Genomic DNA, 7,115 nt, shown 5'->3' on the forward strand with positions numbered 1-7,115 from the left:
TTTACTGTTTGTATGTCAAATTATGTTAGTGAAGGGAAGTTTAGCAGTTAAAGGAAGTTTAGCGGTTAAGGGAAGTTTAGCAGTTAAGGGAAATTATTAGCCGTTATTAATGTGTGGCTATTCTGTCTATATATGTACCGTGTAACAAGTTGAATCAGATGAGTAAGTTGGTTCCTCTCTTAGTTGTAAGAGTTGTTTCTGACATTAGGTATCAGAGCGTGGTTACATGCCAAAGATCATGTCGTCGAAGTCTGCAACAAAGGAAGGTCTGGTATCACTCCAATACCCGACGTTATCGAGAACCAACTACTCAGCATGGGCTATGAAGATGAAGGTCTATTTGCATGCTCAAGGGGTGTAGGACGCAATCGAATCAACTGAGTCTCTGGATAGTCCTGATGAAAGGAAGGATCAAATGGCCTTCGCAGCTATCTATCAAGCAATCCCTGAGGAGATGTTGTTTTTGTTAGTAGAGAAAGAGACAGCAAAAGAAGCATGACAGATGTTAAAAACTATTCATGTTGGTTCTAAACGTGTAAAGGAGGCAAGATCCAAACTCTGAAGATTGAGTTTGAAATTATGAATATGAAGGAGTCCGAGACTATTGATGATTATGCAGCAAGGTTGACAGAAGTTGTTAATAAAATACGTACTTTTGGAGACAAGTTGAAGAGGCATACTTGGTGAAAAAATTTCTCCGCTCAGTATCTCCTAAGTTTCTTCATATCGCATCGGCAATAGAGCAATTTGCCGATTTAAAGGTGATAACCATGGAGGAAGTCATCGGCCGTCTTAAAGCATATGAAAAACGGATCGGTGGCAACAAAGAGAATGCTGAGCATGTCTTATTGACTCAAGGAGAATGGAAAGCAAAAGAACGTAGCGACAATGGAGGCCATAGCCGAGGACGAGGTCGCAGTGGTCGCTGGAGAGGGAGAGGTCATGGACGTGGAAATGACTCGTTTCATCATGAGAAGAAGGCTGACAAAAGCAAGGTAAGATGCTACAATTGTCAAGGCCTAGGCCACTATGCCTCAGAATGTCGGAAGGTGAAGTGTTATAATTGTCAAAAGATTTGCCATTATGCATCCGACTGTAGATCAAAGAAATGGGAGGATCAGGCGCACTTGGCTGAGACGCAAAGTGATGAGGATGAGCCAGCCTTACTTACAGCACAAGTTTGTGAAGTCCGAACTCTCGGTTCACCAAAGTTGACGGAGATGGCTCTTTATGAAGAGAAGGTTGTCCCAGAAGAAATTGAGAAGAAAAGCAACACTTGGTTCCTAGATACGGGAGCCAGCAATCATATGACTGGTTGTCGAAGTTGGTTCTCAGAATTGAACGAGTCAGTGACCGGCACCATTGAAGTTTGGAGAAGGATCACTTGTAGAGATAAAAGGACGTGGAGATGTGAAGGCTGCATCTGTGAAAAAAACAGAGAAGATAATCGATGAGGAGAAATCGATGGCTCTGTGAAGATTGAATCGGAGGAAAAATAGAGAAGCGAGAAGAGAAGAAGAGCGATGGCGAGAAAACCGTTGGCGTTGTGAAGTTTGAATCCGAGGAGAAGAGCGATGGCGTTGTGGCGGAGGTCCAGAATGTGGCAACGGAGGTAGCGAAAGCAAAGGAGATAAAAGAGAAGGACTGTGACGGCGAGAAGAAGGAGAAGGAGGATGGAAACAATGGTTGTGGTATTGAAAAACAGGTCGCCAGATAAACGAAAGCAGAGAAGGAGAAGGAGAAGGAGGCCATTGTTTCCGGCAGTGCAATTGAAGTAGCACAGGTAATTAAACCTGTTGAGGAAAAGCCATTGGCCGGACAAGTAGAACAGGTAATTAAAACTGTCGATGAAAAGCAGTTGCCCATTGAAAGGAAGACAGAGAAGAAGGAAGTCGGAGATAATGGCGGTAGCTTTCATCCTGTGAAGCGGAGTATATTGCGGCGACATCAGCTGCTTGTCAAGGAACATGGTTAGGACGTTTACTGAATGAATTGGTTTGAAGAATATAAGAATGTGAAGATCAAAATACAAGATTAAGAGGATGATTTGTTAGTTTATTTAATCTTGTATTAACCGTAATTCATTTGTATTGACTGTTTGTATGTCAAATTATGTCAGTGAAGGGAAGTTTAGCAGTTAAAGGAAGTTTAGCGGTTAAGGAAAGTTTAGCGGTTAAGGGAAGTTTAGCGGTTAAGGGAAGTTATTAGCGGTTAAGGGAAGTTATTAGTCGTTATTAATGTGTGGCTATTCTGTCTATATATGTACTGTGTAACAAGTTGAATCAGATGAGTAAGTTGGTTCCTCTCTTAGTTGTATGAGTGGTTTCTGACACTGCTGTCAAAAGTGATCTTCAATGTCTGCTCTTCCACAGTATGTCTTTGCATACGTTGTTCATGAACCAGTAGACTACAATTCATCAATGGTCATGATGTCCAAATCGTTGGATTCTACAATGGAGCAAGCTATATAATCAAACTTTAAAGTCATGGAGCGCAAGATTTTCTTAATAATGCTAGCATCACTCATCTTTTCACCATGGAAAAACATTTTATTAGCAATGGTGAGAGTATGAGAAAGAAATCAGAAACAGTCTCACCTTCTTTCATATGAATGGTCTCAAAGTCTTTGTGCAGAGCCTATAGTTGTGCTCGTTTCACCTTTTGTTTCCTTGGATTTTTTTCTTCATTGAATCCCAAATTCCTTTAGAAGTTTCTTTATCCAAAATAGTCTCCAGAATTGAGCGATCGATGGCCTGGAAAAGGTAGTTCTTAGCTCTTAAGTCTTTCAATTTCTAATCTGCTACTTCCTTTTTCTGTTCATCTGAGTAATCAGCATCATCTGCTACATAGAAATCCCAGACTCAACTACTTGCCAATATTCTCTAGAGCGAAGAAAGTTCTACATTAACATGCTCCAATGATTATAGTGACCAACAAATTTTGGTATTATTGGTTGAACAAACTCAAAGAGACAAAACTCTGATACCAAATGATAAATTTAATGAAGATAAGTTTGCAGAAGGAAGAAATTTCAGTACTTTATTATGTGAAGAATGACTATATTTATAGCCAGTACAATGCTTAACAGAAGATTAAAAATAAAATCCTAACAGAGAGTAGAATATCATGCTAAAACAAAGAATCAAGCATAAGATGATACCTATGATCTGATATCAGCATAAGATCATATCAGTGATATGATATTCAGGAACTAAAAAGTAAAAATAGCAACATAATCTTATTTAACACTAATAACCTCTAGAAACGGTTGCCCCGCAAGTTTTTTTTTTTTTTTTTTTTTTTTTTTTTTTTTTTGGTAGAGATTTTGCGAGGAAAAAGATTTCCTATGAATTTTGGAGATTAATAACATAGGCTACAACCCACGAGAAGATATGAAACCAATCTCAAGCCCTTCCTTTGTAACACTATTTTCAAGTTTCATGAAGAAATTGAGGGAAGAAATCCCATGATCGGAGCTGTGGAGGAGAATTTTCAGGTGGCAGCATTATGCATTGTGCGCGTCTTCTTCCTATCTAGATGATCGATCCAAATAAAAAAATTACTCTCCATTAATTTTTCTCAATTTTAACCCTCTTCTATTCCATTTCTCATGAAATGTTTTTTTGGTTCTAGAAACTAGACACCCTCAGAATTCTGTCAAATTTTTTTTGAAATAATTCGGATATTGGAAGCTTGAGAACGGAGGTCTCGAACATCTACGACGAGGTAAGTACTCACATGGACTTTTCTTAAGAAATACTTGTAGGAACTACTTAAATATTTGTATAAATCCTAAATTAAGTATGATTTAAAGGATTATGAAAGAAAAACAACCAGAACTGAGAGTTAAGGCTTTGAACCGATCAAATTGCTTGAAATTTAAGTAACGTTAAAATAACTCATTAAATGAACTCTACTGCCTATGAAACTTTAATGATGGACATATTATGACATGTTAAGATTATATATGAAATTTGGTGGCAATTGGATAAGGTTAAGTAAATCAACCAACAAATGGTGTAAAATTACCATAATACCCTTAAGGTAACTTATCTTCGGTTCAAGCTCTAAATGACCTTAAAATATTATGAAACTTTGTAGTAGATCTTATTTTATGATGTTTGATGATTTTGTAAAGTTTGAAAGTCATTGGAGCACGTTAAGTAGCGAAACCAAGAATTAGAGGGTAAAATGATCAAAATGCCCCTCAGACTCCTTATAATATTCAAGGTCTAAACATACTCTAAATGGCCTACTACTTTTTATATGGTCTATTCCTAAGGACATAAAGGTACGTTCAAGATTTCATGTTGATTAGAGAAAGTTTGGAACCTAAACTAAGCTAGGGCATTATTCACATACAGGAAAGTATTTAAGATTTTTCCAAAACTCCTTAAAGAATATATTATGACTCGATAAATTTTTAGAATAATTCATGCATGTTACTATGCTGGGTTCATAAGCTTAAGATGGCATGTTACAACTTATGTCTCAAGAAATAAAGAACCTTAGAAACTCATAAAATGAAAAACTAAGGAAAATACTACACTACAACTAACAATAAAAGGAATGCTAGGTACTACTCAAGGGTAAGCTCCTAAGACTTCCCACCGTACAGAATATTCATGACTCAGACTACGTTGCAGACTACGTTGCTTAAAACGTAGAAAGACTTGAGCGTAGGTATTCAGACTATGTCACTTGGAATGTATGAAGCCTTGGACATAAGTATTCAGGCTGCATCACATGACAAACACTAGATGAAAGATTTTAGACTATGCTACTTGGAACATATGAAACCTTAAGTGTAGGTATTCAAACTATGTCGCTTGGAACGCAGGAAGCCTTGGGCATAGGCATTCAGGCTATATCACAAGGCAAGCCTTGATGCAGAATCAGACTACATTGCTTGGTAAGCCTTAGATGTAGATTTTCAGATTGTATCACATGGTAAGCCCTAGATGCGGGTTCAAACTACGTTTCTTAGAACGCTTGAAGTCTTGGACACAGGTTGTCAGGTCCTAGATGGGGAGTGTCTTAGAGAACGAACCAAGAACCTAAAAAGTAACCATGAACGAGACAACGATCTAGGACGAGAACATGGATCAATTACTAAATTTTGAAAACAAGAACCCAGAGCCAAAGTACTAAGGTCCTTATATCAAGATCAAGGTTAAGACCTTATAATCATAGGACCAAGGTCCTCAGGATAGATCACAATAAGAATTCACAAGTCAAGAACATGACTAAAGGGGTCTAAGTACTTGCACCAAGAACCAAAACAAGAAAAGAAAGGGTATGTTACCCTAGCATATCTAGGACCCGATTAAGAGCCTACAAGTAGGCTACTTATTGAGTCTACTATCAGCCTACTTGCTACCTTGGAAATCACTGGCAGCAATCAAATAAACTATCAAGTGACACATCCCTAACAACCTCACGCCTAACTCAAAGGTTTCATACTAGAGTTGAAAGGGAAGTGGAAGCTTTGCAGACACGGTATCGACTACAATTACCTACATGATAACTTGAAAATAACATCACCGACTTTTTTTCTTCAAAACACTTGCTTTAATTATTTTTTTTTTCCTAGAAGCTACTCTACCCACTTTTATTGATGCAGTAATGCATTTAATAAATAGAAACTATATGGATAAATATCTAGTCTTATCCCTTATCATTGTTATAAGTGACCGGATAAGATTTATTTTAATAAAAAAACATAATTTTTTCGTGATTGAATAACATAAATTAGTACCCAATAATTTTCACAAATCTATAATCATCCTCTCTCCATATATTTCTACCCAACCTAAAAAAACAAGAATTTCAATGTAACGACCCAAAATTTTCTACTTAATTTAAGGTCGCTGCTGTATACGTACCATAAACATTGAATGCAGAAGACTTCATTTAAATTTCATAAAACATAACCTTTAACTTAAAACACAACCATGGACTTACGTGTTTCGAAAACATCTTTAAAATGACACAACAAAAGACCCGAGATAAAATAAATAAGCGTTTAAGTTTAAAACATCCTATTCTATCCTAAGTCTAAGAAAATAAATACCACTATCCTATGCATGTGCCATGATCTCGAGTGCGATGCCGTCGTCAGCCGTACAGGAATGCATTGCCTTAACCTGAAAAATGTAGTAGCACATGGCTTGAGTATTTAAAGAAATACTCAGTAAGTAACCTCACTATTGGGGTTAAACGTAACAATCACATGCAATGAAATGATGGGCCCTATCTTTCGTTTCGTTTTCCCTACGGTGTAATCCTAACAGGTAATTGTGGACGTGTACCATATACTCTACACGCAGCCCATACGTGCGAGTATGGGCTCACCAGCTAGTTCGCACACCGCTGGGCCACTGTCTTTAGCCGGTGGGCATGCTCTGGGAGCCCTTATACCGGGACCCGTTAAAGCTAGAACCGTCACGGCAGCGCTATGCAAAGCATAACGATCGTTGTCCTGCCATTGGATGTACGCGTCTGTACCCTCGTGATGGGATAGGGGTATCCCCCCAAATGCATGAGCACCCAATATGCATGAGGTCCCACTAGTCCTACAGTTATCATTAATGAACATAACCACCTGTCACGTTTTCATGCTTACATGTCATTCTCATTCTCATTTCTTTACATATCATACATATTCCTAACGGGGTTATGTTTCATGCAATTTACCATATTTCATGTCATACAATTCATGCAGTTACATTCAAATATTCATACAAACAAGCCATAATCGTTCAAGGACCACACATCGTTACATGCATTACACATCACATCAGACTAAAAGCATACATTCACGTTTACATAACTACGTACTTAAGCACAATAATCTAGCATACAATGCATCATATCAAAACAAGTCATAACGTAAACACTTCATAGTCATATCGTTCTCTAACTTACCATAGCCTTAACGTTCTTATACCTATCACAGACATATCATTACGTAACGTACCTTAGTCATATCATCACCAGAACGTATCCTAACTCCATCCTTCTATCAATCTATCACAAACCTATCCCTTTCTACCCATAACCTAACCGTATTCTTTCATCAATCTCTCTTATCCATAGCACTCTAGTATGTAACC

Source organism: Cucurbita pepo, chromosome 17 (assembly GCF_057944985.1).
Source record: "Cucurbita pepo subsp. pepo isolate OVF chromosome 17, ASM5794498v1, whole genome shotgun sequence".
Taxonomy (NCBI): domain Eukaryota; kingdom Viridiplantae; phylum Streptophyta; class Magnoliopsida; order Cucurbitales; family Cucurbitaceae; genus Cucurbita; species Cucurbita pepo.